This window comes from Neofelis nebulosa, chromosome 16, assembly GCF_028018385.1.
Source record: "Neofelis nebulosa isolate mNeoNeb1 chromosome 16, mNeoNeb1.pri, whole genome shotgun sequence".
Lineage (NCBI taxonomy): Eukaryota > Metazoa > Chordata > Mammalia > Carnivora > Felidae > Neofelis > Neofelis nebulosa.
The window spans coordinates 21,433,374-21,448,772 of record NC_080797.1 but is presented as its reverse complement, the minus strand read 5'-3'; the positions used below and the strand labels follow the sequence as shown (position 1 = coordinate 21,448,772).

The following is a 15,399-nucleotide window of genomic DNA, read 5'->3' as shown; positions in this document are numbered from 1 at the left end:
CCATGGAGGATAGAGTTCCCCCTAGAGTGCTCTCCAGTGGCAATGCCAATCTCCATTTTCTTCTGGAAAAATGGGGATGACACCTGACCATTTCACCAGGTTGGGGCTGGTACCAGATGGGATATGGACACAGAATCGCTTGAACAACTCCGGTGCAAATAATCAGAACCTAAGAACTCACTAGACCACCAGACCTTTTAATTTACCAAGAATAGATGCAGCTTGGCTGGGAGCTGACGGCTGCCTGCCCATGGCTGCTCTTTATTCCCATCACTTCGCTCCCAGTGAAGATTCTTCCTCCGAGGTAAAAGGAGATCCGCGGGCAGGCTGAGTGTAAACCGGGGTGGGGGGGGAAATATCTAACCATCCCGGTCAATCTGCCTTTAAAATTAAAGTGCCGCTTCACACCCGATGGGATTGGCTATTACCAAAAAACAAAAACATTTTGGCAAGGATGTGGAAAAACTGGAACCCTTCTGCCTTGCCGGTGGGAATGTAAATTCTGCAGCTGCTGTGGAAAACAGTCTGGTGGTGCCTCAAAAAAAAAAAAATAAATAAATAAATATCACACACGAGATGACCCTGGGATCCAGCAGTCCTCCTCCTGGGCATACCCACAAAAGAGCTGAGAGCAGGACCTCGAACAGCTTTCCGCACACTCAGGTTCAAAAGCAGCATTAGCCACCATAGCCAAGAGGTAGCCACAAGCCTAGTGGCCACTGATGGACGGACGAATAAACAAAACGTGGCCTCCACGTACAGCGGAAAATTATTCAGCCTTAAAATGGAAAAGAATTCTGGCACCTGTTACGACAGGGGGGAGCCTCGAGGACATTATGCTCAGTGACGGAAGGCAGACACAGAAGGACACACATTCTATGATTATACTTACATGAAGTCCCTATTGATAGAGACAGAAAGCAGAACGGTGGTTGCCAGGGGCCGAGCAGGGACAGGACAGGGAGCTCGTGTTTAAAGGGCACAGAGTTTCAGTTGGGGACGCTGACAAAGTTCTGGAGACGGATGGTGGGAAGATGGAAAGGCAGTGTGAATGAGGCGCATGCCCATACTAAAAGGGTAAAACTTGTTTAGTTGGCCACAGGAGAGGAACCCGTGGGGTTGTAGCAGTGTCTGAGGAAGCATCCAGCGGGCACTTACTACCTGCAGAAGTTAAGAGAGAGGGAGCCTTACTGGCAAACGATTGGCAACATGTCCACAACGAGGGAAAGGGAACAGTCCATTGGAGGCTCAAAAAGCATGCACTGGGGCACCTGCGTGTCTCAGTTAAGTGTCAAACTTCAGCTCAGGCTGTGGCCTCGTGGTCTGTGAGGTCAAGCCCCACACTGGAATCCACACAGACGATGAAGCACCTGCTTGGGATTCTCTCTCTGCCTCTCCCCTGCTTGTGCGTGCGCACACTTGCTCACGCGTGCACTCTCTCTCTCTCAAAATACATAAACTTAAAAAAAAAAAAAAAAAAAGCCTGCACCGACATGGCTAACGCATTACCAGATGGACGGCGGGGCAGCAGAGATGGTCTGCCCTGTCCTGTCCCCCTCAGGCTTCTCCGTCCAGTCAAAGGAAAGCAATGGCAATTCTGAAGTGAGACCACATCACTTTTTAGGAAAGGAAATGGGTCAGAAAACCACTAAAATCAGACCCTTGTAAGGGGCATTTTCCAAAGGATGGTGGGATGGTGGGGGAGGGGGTGTTGTGCTCACAGAGCTGAGGGGAGAGACTGAAGCTCTGACTGATTTCTGGAAACCCAGAACTCTATCCTTCACCCCAGTGCAGCCACTTCCGCCTGAACCAACGACAGAAAGCACCTGGTTTCAAGGCTTCTATGTGAAAACCTGTACCAACAAATCAAATGCGGGAGTAGGCGATGATTCACATCACAGAAAGAATGCTTTGACAGAAACTAGCCTTTTCAGCATTCCACCGCTTGGATGTTCCCTCCAGGCCTTTCGCGGGTCATGTGATCAACCGAGATTGGTTTTGTATAGACATTTTTTCGGGCACAAACATGGTCTGCAGAGTGAGCGATTTTGAACAGGGTGTCTTTTTGGCCGACGGCATAGTTCGAAGCGAGCGCCTTCGTCCAGGACCATTGTCTTCTTCGCATAAAGTGAGCTGGGTGCCCGTACCCTGTGACAAAGGGGGTGCTCCCCTGCCGTGGAGGACACCAACCAGCTCCATGGCGATCGTGGACATAGCCTAGGATGACGCTGTCCAGAAACGGAAGTGACAGTGGTCTGCGTAGGCACAACAAAGTACCGGGAAACTGCCTATCACCAGGCACCTTCTTCCAAGCTCCCGGGGAACTCACAGACCCGGGTGGGTGGTGGGGGGAGAACCTGCAGATCTAATTTGTCCCCAAAGCCCAGAACTGAAGATCCTCTGTCATTCACCCAAAGGCAGCCACTTCTGTCCTAACCAAGGATAAAGGATACCTGATTTCAAGACTTTACGTTTCAAAACCAACAAACTAAGTTAAGTGCATGCGGAGGCCCAGACCAGGTGGAGGTAAGCCTGGAAGGCTTCCTGGAGGAGGAAAAAGAGAGAGAGAGAGAGAGAGAGAGAGAGAGCGCACGCAGCTGTGTGCCTGGTAAGTTTCAGAGGGAAAAAAACTCAGTTCGGGCTTTTGCTGGCCAAGACATCAGTCAACTCTCTGATTCTTAAAGGTATCCATCTGTCCTGGAATGGCGAGGCCTCAGAGCCCTCCCCTGCCCCCACCTGCACAGAAATTGAACCGTTAAGGTCGGGGAGGGCAGGATGGCTGCTATCAGTACTCATTTTTAACAAGGTCTCCAAGCGATCTGTTCTCAGGCAAACCACAACCTGAGGGACCGTGGTGGAGTAGCGCTAAGTGAACGGTCTTAACTGGGAAGAGCAGAGGCTCTGGAGGGAGGGCCCGTGAGGAGTCACTGAGGAGACAGAGAAGGCAGGTGTAGACGGAAGGGCTGTTCCAGAGCTGGTTAGTCACAACATCCCCAACTCCTCTCCCACCAAGACTTCCTGTTATGCTCCTCGCTGGAGCTGCCCGGTTATGGAAAACGTCTGGGCCGGTGCAGGAGGGGAGACGGGGAGAGGGAGAGGAGGGGTATCTTCCAGCTTACGAGATAGAAAATGAAGGCCGGAAGCGCTTCAAAGAGGAAAAGAAAAACCCACTCTAGGCGACCATACCCTCACGGCAACACAGAAACTCCACCTGGACAACTGAAGTCTGTCGTGTTGAGATCCAAGCAACTCAAAACGTCCTTCTCCCGATAAACAGCACCTACGCTCTGTGCGGGCAGCCACCCCAAGCTGGAAGGGACAGCCCTAATTTGATGGCACACTGTTGGCAGAAGATTTAGGCTAACGTGGTCTCTGCTGCAGGGGCAGGAGCAGGGTCTGTTTCTTGGGCTTCCTCAGCTGTGAACTCAGATGTTCTCTTCTGCAAAGACACACGAGGGCCAGCCAGCCTGCATCCGCGTCAGCTGCTTCCCAAACCCCTTCGGGCTGGCTCTCCTCACCCCTGGCAGGAGAAAGAGGTCCCCGAAAGAAAAGGGGATCACTTCATAAGCCCCAGACCGGCTGACAATTCCCTACATCCAGTCTGAGGCAAGAGCAGCCTTTACATGTGCCCGGATAACCAGAAAACACGGTCTCTGCCGGGGTTGCACGCTTAGCAGCCCCAGCACACCTGCTGCTGGGCCCGCGTGAGTCACCCACACAGGCACTGCACGCTGGACTTGCCAGCCGCCGATTCGGTGCTCGGCAGCTCATTCTCACGCACACCGGATGTCATCTATCCACCTACCCCTTGGAAGACGTGTCGGGACAGATCAGGCTATAACCCAATTTTTACTAAACGACTCACTCCCAGTGGAGGGGTGGGGGGGAGGGGGAGGAAGGAGGGGTGCACAGAGGAGTTTCGGCCATTCACAGTCAGGTCTCCGGTCTCCTCTAGGCTCTGAAGGGTCTCAGCTGTTGTGCTGTCAAGGGGGGGGGCGGGGGGGGAAGACATGGGGCAAGTTAACCTGGGGAAGAAGACGAAAGCAGTCCCCATTTAAAACCTTCTCCAGAATAAAGAAGGTCTGCTGAAATGAGCAAGGCCTAGTGTTCCCTCTCAGCGTCCATAGTTAACAATACTGCATTGTATACTTAAACATTTGCTAAGAGGGAAGATCTCTCGTTGAGTGTTCTTATCAACAAAATAATAATGATAATAAAGAGGGCGGGAGGAAACTTCTGTAGGCAATGGATGTTCGTGGCCTAGGTTGTGGTAAGGGTCTCAAGGTGTATACTTATTACCAAGCTCATCAAGTGATATCCATTAAACATGTACAGCTTTGTGTCTGTCAATCACACCTCGATAAAGTGGTTTAAAAGAAAGAAGAGGGTCTTCTGAATCCCTCTCCACTCCCACTCTTTTTACAAGACAGAATTTTCTGCAATGCAAGATCCTGAATGGGATTCTGGACCAGAAAAAGGACATTAGTGGGACAACTGGAGAAACTTGAATAAGGCCTGAAGGTGAGTTCAAAGTATCCTGTCAGTGTCAGCCCGCCGGCTTTGACCATAGCACTGTGGATATGTAAGATGTTAACATTTAGGGGAGCTGGGTAAAGGGTATAGGGGACCTCCATGTACTATTTTTGTGACTTTCCTATAAATACAGATTTCCATCCAAATCAAAAGTTAATTCTTTTTAAAAAGGACAGCATTTTTAATCCAGCTGCCTACTAAATCTTAGCTTGTGGCAAATGATTTACATCATAATCCTGGACACAAATTTTTAAGTTACTCTCATACCAGTGCTGGTCAACCCCGGGCTTCAGGAAACTCGAAATGGAACACTGCATTTACTCAGCAAGTGTCTTCCCAGCTCCTGTACTCTGGCTCCCAGTTGTGATATTATCTGATGGGGACATGGGGCTCTCTTCAAGCCCACCTTGGGAATGTCCACTGCAGCCATGACTCTGACTAAAAGCAGACAGAGTGATTTCTGGGAATTTTCCAAAGGAGATCATCCAAAAAGTGGACATATCTTTATGTACAAATGATGCTCACTGATGCCTTAGTTCTTTTTTTTCTTCATTTTTAAAATGTTTATTTATTTCTGAGAGAGAGAGAGACAGAACGCGAGCGGGGGAGGAGCAGAGAGAGAGAGGGAGACACAATCCGAAACAGGCTCCAGGCTCTGAGGTGTCAGCACAGAGCCCGACGTGGGGCTCGAACCCACGGACCGCAAGATCATGACCTCAGCCGAAGCTGGACGCTCAACCGGCTGAGCCACGCAGGCGCCCCACTGATGCCTTAGTTCTAAGGGTAAAAATCTACAAGTACCTTAGCGCCCAACAGTAGTGGAACTGTCAAGCAGATCGGGAGTTGACGCGGGCAGTGGAACATGGTCATCACGTGGGGACTGTTAAGTAAAACCGAGAGGAAAAAAGCAGCGAACGAAGTTGTCTATAGTGCAAGATTTCAGCCGTGAGCAAATACGTCAAGCTGCCAGCACTACTTGGAACTGGGTATTTTTCTTCCTGCTCTTTACACTTTTTTTGTAGTTTCCTAAAGAGAGAGAGTGCGCGGATTACTTCTAAGGTCAGAGTGAGCTGCCGTGGTGAAGCTACGAGTCAATCGTGGAGCAGTTTAACAGTCTCCCAGGGGCTGGCAGGGGGGGAGGGTGGGGAAGGGCCAAAAGAAAAGGTGCCACACCAACGTGGGCAGGTCCAGGGACCTGGGCATGGCCACAGGCACAGGCTCCTGGGGGGAGGGGGCAGTATTAACACATATTACCTCTTTCCCTCCGGCAACGCCTGGCCCTCCCTTCTTCCCCAAGCAGGTGCTCACTGGAGGCATGGCACCCTGAGAACATACCAAGGGAGACCCCTGACAGCTTCCAGAAATTATCTGCGCAGGAGGGACTTCTGGGTGGGAAATGGACCATCGCCAACAGACTGCCAACAGGGTTGGGAGGAAGGAAGGGAGTCCCACATCTGGGAAAGCATCTCCAGGAAGCCATCTTGGGGGGGGGGGGGGGCGGATGTTGTCCTGGAGTTGAGGACAAGTGGCAAGGAGGGAGAAGGTAAAGGAGGGACCCGGCTTTATCTGTACATCAAGGCGGAGTCGCTCAGTCATTCATTCAACAAACAGGTATTCAGCGCCTACTCAGTGCAGTGACAGGCACGGAGTCGCCCCAAATAGCACAGACACAAAAGGACAGGGAGAGGAAGGAACTGTGGATTCAGAGCGGTTAGCTCAGGACTCAAGACTAAGTGCCCCCGCCCCCCGCCACGCTGGCCCTGAAACCCCTTCCAGAAACAGATTGCGCTGGGGTGGGGGCGTACGGGGTAGGGGCGCGGGTGGACGCAGTGGACCGAAGTCCTGCCGTCTCCCACCTCTCCAGAAAGCGCTGCCCACACCACCCTGGCGTCCGCCTGACTCGGAGTTGGGGGGGGGGGGGGGGGGGCTTGCAGCAAAGCCGCTCACCAAGGCACCGGCGACAGGACATCCAGACACGCCCCAGCCCCCACCCCGCACGGCGAGAGGGGCTCGGCCCAGGCGCCACCGCCAGGCGCTGCGCCCCAGCCGCATTCTGGGTCGCCCGTGGGCAGAGGTCGGGAGCTCCCCGAGGCGGCACCGCTCCCGAAGTAACGGGCCCCGGAGGGCGACAAGGGAAAAGGTAAGGGCGAGGGGCCTTTTCCCCCGCGGAGGGTCTGTCCCGCGGGGCAGCCAGAGGCTTGGCGGCGCTGGGGGGCGGACGGCGATGACCCCGCACGCCCGGCATGAACGCTGACCACCGCGACCCGGCCAGTCGGCTCCGCCTGGAGGCAGAAGGACGGCCAAACGACCTCTGCGAAGATGTCAGTACAACGACAAAAATTTAGTCCAAGACCTTCAGAAAGCGTCGCGGGGTAGGGGGGCAGGGGGGAGACGAGTCCACTCAAACCCCCTCCCTCGAATCGCAGGGAAACTTACCTCCAGGTAAAGCGACCCGACTGCCAGGCGGAATGAATCAATCCGAGGATGGAGACGAGGTCGTGGGTCTTCTGAGCCCGGCTGACACGCACCAAGTAATCCACGTTAGGGGTTCCGCAGCCCCGCGCCCCATTTCCCACTTTCCATCCAAGGCCAAAGGGCCTGCAGCCCCGACCTCTGTGCTGGAGCCCCGCGGAGATGGAGGGACTTCGCCGCGGGGGTTCCCAAGCGGCAGCATCCCCCGGCCCCGCGGCGGGCGCTCCCCGCCTCCCGGCGCTCCGAGGGCACCCAGCCCGCACGCAGCTCCTCGCCTTTCCTCGCTGCGCATCGCCATCGCGAGCTCCCCGCCGGGATCCCCTCCGCCAAGCCCGGGAAAGCGGCAGGGCAATTCCACTCTTGGCCTCGGGTTGGCAGGTCCGCGGGGCCCTGGCGGCGCAGGCTGGACGCCGCGGGGCAGGAGAGGCCGGGGGAGAGGCGCGGAGCCGCGGAGGCCAGCCCTGGCGGCCGCTTTCCCCAATGCCCAGCACCGCGCCGCGCGCCCTCGCTGCCCCTGCGCTCTGCCGGAGGCCGGGCCATTCCGCCCTTATATATGAGCCTCCCCGGGGCGGGGCGTAGGGAGGGGGGCAGCCAGGGCGCCGCGCTGCTTCCTGGGAGGTGTAGTTCTCTTCACCCAGTCACAGCAAATGCAGAACAGCTGTGGGAATGGTTGGGGTCCACACGGAACAGCTGTGCTCCCTTGCACCCTTCCGTCTTAGGTAAGGCTGGGATTCCGGCCTCGCTCTCAACTCCGTTAGGTCTAGGCTGGTCTTTGTGCACAAGGTGGGTGACCTCAAGCACCTAAATGCCGCCCAGGATGACAAACCTCGGTAGCCCTGGAGTCAGACAAACCCAGCTAGGTTGCAGTCCCAGCCTGCGCGAACTAGCTGTGTGTGACCTTCACGGAGGAGTTCCCATGTACACCTTGGATACTTCATCCGACACAGAGGATACTGGTGACTGCTTCCATGGGGTTGTAGAGGGAGGCGACCACACTCGTTGCTGACCCGCCTGCACAGGGCGGCCTGATCTCCCCATCTCTAATTTCAACAACTATAATTTCCTTACACTTGTTAAGTGCTAAGCAAATTCAGTTTCAAGGCTCAACTTCTGCAAACCAAATGCCATCCGAGACGCTCCCAGATCAAATTCTGGAGCTGCCAGGCACTTAATCGCAGGCCTCCGTTTCTGCAGCTGCCTCCTCATTTATCCAACACCTGAGCACCTGCGCACACCGGAAGCACAAAGGTGGGAGTCCTCCCTCAAGAAGCTGACAGTCAGGTAAGAGGAGGATACAACACGGCGGTAACTGTGGGGATGTGCAAAGGGCCGTATGCAACAGGGGACCTAACTCCGCTCAGGGGCATGAGCCAAGGCATCTAGAGGGCTGGTCTCTGAGTGGAGTTTGGAAGGAATGGGTAGGAAGGAGCCAAAGAGACGCACAAAACACAAACGACAAAGGCAGGCAGAGAGCTGGCCACGTGGAGGACACCATGAGGGTCAAGAAGAAAGAAGGCAGGGGCACCTGGGTGGCTCTGTCGGTTAAGCGCCTGAATTCAGCTCAGGTCATGATCTCACGGTCTGTGAGTTTGAGTCCCGCCTCTGGCTGTGTGCTGACAGCTGGGAGCCTGGAGCCTGCTTCGGATTCTGTGCCTCCCTCTCTCTCTGCTCCTCCCCCACTTGTGCGCGCTCTCTCTCTCTCTCTCTCTCTCTCAAAAACAAACATTAAAAATTTTTTGAAAGAAAAAAAAGGAAAGGGGAACTCACTGAAGAGGAGGGGAAGGGACTTGTACTAATTTCCTAGAGCTGCTGTACAAACTGGCTGGCTTAGAGCAACAGGCACTTATCATTTCACAGTCCTGGAGAATATTTACAGACATGTGTATGTAGACAGGTTCATATACACACAGAGATCTCCCGGCTCCCTCTGCTGTATGTGGATGTAGAAACAATGGCACCCAGGTGGCAATGAGCATTGGATCCATGGTTTGTTTCTATCACGATTGCCCAATAAAAGGAACCAGGTTTCCTCAGAGAAATGGCCGATTTTAGGATTGGGGCAAGAAATATACAAGATGAGCCTGGAGCATCCTGTAGTGCCAGGAAGTAAGAAAGCATGTACACGCACACAAACACACACACACCCCACAATGATGGGAAAACATCAAAGGGACACAGAAACCAACTGAACGTTGGTCCAAGTTGAAAACAATCTGAATAACAAAATAAGCCCAGTACTATTGGATTATAACCCAAAGTAAACCATAAATATTCATGAGTCCATACTGATACAATTGGATAACTGAATAAATAAATATACGAAGAAAAATAAACAAATCTGGGCAGAATTCCAAAAATGTACGTAGGTATTCTGCCCTCAAGGACGTAGAACCCTTAAGTGTAGGCTGCCTAGAGTGACTTCCTTTCAAGAGTAAAGGATAAAAGGGGGAGAGGTGGTTATAACCCCCTCACCATCTAGTTAAGAGAAAAATTCCAATGGTGGGACAGTCTACACAATACCTGACCAGTCCCCCTCAAAAATGTGAAGGTCAACAAAAACAGGGAAAATCTGAAAAGCTGTCACAGCCCAGAGGACGCTAAAGGGACACTCTGGCCCAGAAAAGGGATGTTAGGTCAAAACTAAGGAAATCTGGGAGTGCCTGGGTGGCTCAGTTGGTGAAGCGTCTGACTCTTGATCTCAGGTCAGGTCATGATCTCACAGTTCGTGAGATACCTCATCAGGCTCTGTGCTGACAGCATGGAGCCTGCTGGGGATTCTCTCTCTCCCTCTCTCTTTCTCTGCCCCTCCCCAGCTCACGCTCTGTTCTGTCTCTCAAAATAAATAAACGTCAGGGGCGCCTGGGTGGCTCAGTCGGTTAAGCGGCCGACTTCGGCTCAGGTCATGATCTCGCAGTTCGTGAGTCCGAGCCCCGCGTCGGGCTCTGTGCTGACAGCTCAGAGCCTGGAGCCTGTTTCAGATTCTGTGTCTCCCTCTCTCTGACCCTCCCCCGTTCATGCTCTGTCTCTCTCTGTCTCAAAAATAAATAAACGTTAAAAAAAATAATAATGAATAAATAAATAAATAAATAAATAAATAAATAAATAAACGTCAAAAAAAATTACAAAAAAAAAGAGTTTCTTGGCTACTCTTGGACCTCTGACTTTCCATATTAAATGTAGAACGGGTGTGAAATTTCAAGTAAATAAAAGTGAAAACTGGGGAGGAAAAGTACCTCCAGAAGCCCCTCACTGCCCACAAAATGACATATAAACTCGATGGCCTGGCATCAGAGCCTTCCGCAGTCTGACTTTAACCCTGTTCTTCATCTGTATCTCCCACACTCACCAACAAATCCCCTTGAACTCCGAAAAAACTGGAATACTTGCTATTTGCAAGCACCCCAGACTTCTCCAGCCCTCACTGTGGCTGCTTGTGCCTCTTCTAGCCAGAACGCCCCCAGCACTAGCTACAGAATGTCGGGCTCGTCTTCTACCTAGCCTTCAAGGCCAACTCACATGCCACCTCTTCCAGGAAGTCCTCTTAAAAGCCCATGACCTGAGAGACCTCCATCCAACCTCCAAGCGCTTTGAGTCTTCTCTAGACCAAGTTTCTGCAGGCCATGCATTTATCTCCTGTTTATCAGGATCCTCCTGTCTGCTTTGCTGGGGGAAGGGCACATAGTAGACTCTTACTGGGGTTCTTAGAGCCAGTTGCACACCTGCTTTTACGGGTAGCACCTGTGCCAATGCCATAGACGTGGACGTTTCCTGAGACCTTCCTATGTGCCAGGCACTGTCCCGAATGTTTGTGACATATCGTGTCATGACTTCCCAAGGTGTCAGCAGCAGGTGTTGTATTAACCACTTGTCAGAGGCAAAATCGAAGCTGGGAGCAGTTAGGCGACTCGGTTCATGTCACAGAGCAAACAAATAGCAGAGTCAGGGCTCAGAAACATCCCCAGCTCCTCCACAGTTCCAGATGGTGTGTCTGTCTATACATTTCCCTGCAGCATGGGCCGATCCTCTCACTGTGGTACCCACTGCCCTGGGGTTCATTCCAGGAACAGCAGGTGCTCTGTACAAGCTGCTGTGAGAGTGGCTGAATAAGTAGGAAGCACCCAGCGCGACCTTGACAATTACAGGCGCTCCATAAATGTTAGCCATTCTGGAGTCCACCTGTCCTCCTGTCCTTCCTTCTGCCCCTTCCCTGCCCTGCCCACACTCTTCCATCACCCATTCTACTCTTCCTGGTTGAAAGGAGGCACTGCCTAAGGTCCTGGGGCTGATGGCGACCAGCCAGGTGGTGGATGTCAAACGGCCTGAGTGCAGGACACAGGGCCAGCGTGACGGTGGGACCTGGCTTGGGACAGAAGTGCTCAGAACCAGTCACCTTGTCTCCATCAATCAACATACATAAAACGTGGTAGCTGGGCACTGGTCTGCCGGTCATGCCTTTGGGAAAGTCTAAGCAACACTGTTGCACCTGTTAAAAAGGAAACACCTATGGAAGAGAAGGTATGTTCTAAGGCAGTAAAGCATCAAGCTAAATGCGAGTGGTCTGAGCCAGACTAGATCCTAGGCTCAAAGCCCAGCTTTGACATCACTGCCTAGTGCAGTGACTTGAGCAGGGTTTTGATGGATCTGTGCGCCTCAATGTCCTCATCTGTAGAATGGGGCTCATTCATTGGGTTGTTTCAAGGCACAAATGACTTAGTGCCTGGAAAACATCTGGGACGGTGACTGGCACAAAGCGATCGCTCGGTACCCACATGGGCAATACTAGGACCATTGGGAAGCTTCAATAAGATCCTATACATGAAAGGAGACCCTAAAACACAACCTGACTGTAACATAAGGAAACATTGGTGTCATCATGCTTGTTCCTACAACATGCAAATCCCAAAGAGGCACACAGATAAACAAGACATACTCCCAGAAAGTTAACAGTTGAGAACTGCACTGTCTCCTACAGTAAGCCACCAGCCCACGTGTGGCTCTTTAAACCGAAAAAGTAATTAGAAGTAAATAGTTTAAAATTCAGTTCCTTACTTTCGCTAGTCACCTTTTTAAGTGCTTAGTAGCAACAGGTGGCTAGAGGCTAACGTACTGGGCAGCGCAGATATGGAACATTTCTGTCGCTGCCCAAGTTCTACTGCACAGAGCTACATCAGCATCAGGAGGCCACGCAGGAGGGCATCTCGAAACGCACTCTCAGGCTGCACCCCCGGCCCCAGAAACTGCATCATCTGATGTACATTTAAACATTTGTTTTATTCTGCAAGTGGGTACAATCCTACATACATACACAATCCTACTTTAAAAATTAAAAGGCTTATGGGGTGCCTGGGTGGCTCAGTCGGTTGGGCGGCTGACTTCGGCTCAGGTCATGATCTCACAGTCCGTGAGTTCGAGCCCCGCGTTGGACTCTGTGCCCTCAGCTCGGAGCCTGGAGCCTGTTTCGGATTCTGTGTCTCCCCCTCTCTGACCCTCCCCCGTTCATGCTCTGTCTCTCTCTGTCTCAAAAATAAATAAACGTTAAAAAAAAATTTGAAAAAAATTAAGAGGCTTGGACGGAGTGGTGATTTAAAATTTTTTTTAATGTTCATTTATTTTTGAGAGAGAGACAGAGTACCAGTGTGGGGCACGCAGAGAGAGAGAGAGAGAGAGAGAGAGAGAGAGGGAAACAGAATCCCAGCAGGCTCCAGGCTCTGAGCTGTTAGCACAGAGCCTGATGCAGGGCTCGAACTCGTGAACCGTGAGATCCTGACTGGAACCAAAGTCGGGAGATTCAACCGACTGAGCCCCCCAGGCGCCCCGTGACAGAGTGTTGATTTTAAACAAATGGAATACCCTACCTCTCGATCCACAATATCCTTTCTCTTATTAGCAATATGATTTAGAGAGCCTTCATAAGTTGAGCAGTGCAAGGGAGACGGAGCATTTGGAAATAGTTTGACATGAAAGAAATTCAGCAAAGTCCAAGACTGACCCAACGGCCCCCGTCTTGTGCACTGAGATCCCAGGACACTCATGGTGGCCGGTTAAAACACACAGATGAACTTCGTGCCGACACCTGAAGATATCAAAGCAGAGACTGCACAAGGGAAGAGCCAAAGTTACTGGGGCATGTTTGAGAAGTAGACAGGGCATATCTGTGGGCTCTAATTATGAAACCCAGCTTGCCGGTTTTTCTCTGCTTGGTTACAGAGATTAAAATAACTAAGAGACGCAAACTCAAGACAGATTTCAGAAAAAAAAAAATGCTATCATTAAATGGAAGGGAGTGCTCTAGAACCACCAGGAAGTTTCAGAAGGGATCAGCCAAGCCATTAGATTTCTGGAAAATTCCAAGTTTGTGTGCGGTCACATGTGCAACCACGCGAGGAGTCATCAGAGCCCACACCTCTCTCCAGGTCACAAGACTATCATTCTTTCCCTTTCTGCTTGGCAACATGCTCAGTTCTCAATAATAAATGATTCTGAAAAATTTCATCAAGCACTAATTAAATGGCAGGCTCCGTGCCAAGCACTGAAACATTTCAGACAGACAGTAACCTGAAAAAAATAGGAAAGAGGATCACTCCTGTCTTACAGATGAGACACAGGGTGACCTGCCTGGGGCCAAACAGCCTGGCCTGCCACCTGCTTACTTCCGTCCACCTGCCTTTATCACACAGACTCAGCCCCTCCTCTGCCTCCAGGGAGCTTGTCCGGGCCTTCTTAGTTTCCCAAAATCCTTCCTTCCCTGGGCTTCTGCAGTAACGTGCCAGGTGCTGGGGTCTGCACGGGTCACCCGCCCCACACTAAAGGGGGCACATGCCAGTCTCCAGGGCCGAGCTGCCCACTCGTCTCCCTCCTTGGGTGCCTTTTCCTCTTGCACCCAGTCCTGCCCACCAGGGAGTGTGGCTCGACTCCAGCTCTGTCTCCCACCTGCCTGCCAGATGTCTCCACCCCAGGCTGCCTAAGAACAAGCACCTTGACCCACGTACTGTTGCTGCCTCGCCCAACAGAGCCACGCCACCGGTGGGCGGTTCTAGCAAGTGACCGCCTCTGCCCCAGACAGCTGTGGTCCTGTTTTCTGTCTCCTGATGCTTCTGGGGACTGTTTAGCTCTCGGCAAGAGCATCTCCAAGGACGGCCCTCAAGCAATGAGGGAAGGAAGGAAGTCATTGCATAAACACTTCATCTTGTTCACCCAGTGGCCCAGAGGGTCTCCAGTGAGATTCAGCCCTGGACGCCCTCGGCGTAACTTCTCGTTAACCCGCCATTTATATGATTGCCTGTTCTCCCTCCTAGTCACTCTCCCCTCGTCCTCCGCTGGTGCTGCTGAACGCAAACGCTCTGATCAATGACTTACGGTACCCACGTTATGTGTCTGCTTTGAGAAGAATCCAAAGTCAGACCCCATCCACAAACTGGTTTGCATTTCTGGATTCTTTATTTATGCCCATGATTTTCTAGGTCTCTCGGACATCAGGGCTGAACTCGCAAATCCTTTTTTTTTTTTTTTTTTAAGCTTATTTATTTTGAGAGAGAGACACAGAGAAAGTGAGTGGGGCAGGGGCAGAGAGAGAGAATTCAAAGCAGGCTCCGTGCTGCCCATGTAAAGCCCGATGTGGGGCACAAACTCACACACCGTGAGATCATGGCCTGAGTGGAAATCAAGAGTCATATGCTTAACTGGCTGAGCCACCCAGACGCCCCGATTCCTTTTTTATTCCTTTGCTCTCCGCCTTCCACCTCCCTGAGTCGTCCTGATTCATGCTTTGACATATCTTATGTCCCTTTTTCCATTGTTCCCACCCTAGTTCAAATCCTTATAACCTCCCACCTTGATGAACCGCCCCCCCCCCACTCCACCTTACTCAGCCCATTCAATCTGCCAGGAATGCTCCTCAGGTTTGTCCTTGAGTGGCTCCTCTCTGCCATGCCTTGCGCTAGGTGTGTCCTTCAAGCTTCTCTGGGATGGTCTTCCCTGCCACCCATTCCAAAGACGGTTCTCTTCTCTGTACTTCCTTCACAACGTTATCCACTCCATTCACTTGATGTTGGCAGTCTGTGGTCTTTCGGCATTGGTGACATACACGTGTGCATGTCTCACTCCTCCAATTAATTTTAAGGACATTAGGGTCAAGAACTGCATCATATGCTTTTTTAAAAAATTTTTTATGTTCATTTATTTTTGGGGGGGGGGGAGAGAGAGACAGAGACAGAGACAGAGACAGAGTGAGCACCAGAGGGGGAGGGGCAGGGAGAGAGGGGACAGAGGATCCAAAGCGGGCTCCGTGCTAACAGCACAGAGCCCGATGTGGGGCTTGAACCCACAAATGGTGAGATCATGACCTGAGCCAAAGTCGGAGTCTTAATTGACTGGGCCACCCAGGCGCTCCTGTAT

The 15,399-nt window shown here is 52.0% G+C and overlaps 1 long non-coding RNA gene across 3 annotated transcripts in view; it reads right to left on the bottom strand.

The window, feature by feature from the left end:
- LOC131497348 (uncharacterized) overlaps positions 1-7,514 on the bottom strand; it is a 434,038-nt gene extending 426,524 nt beyond the window's left edge. For all 3 annotated transcript variants that reach the window (XR_009254911.1, XR_009254910.1, XR_009254909.1), the window contains exon 1: positions 6,970-7,514. This is a non-coding gene — a long non-coding RNA (uncharacterized LOC131497348). The remainder of the gene's footprint in view (positions 1-6,969) is intronic.
- Positions 7,515-15,399: the final 7,885 nt, after the last annotated feature.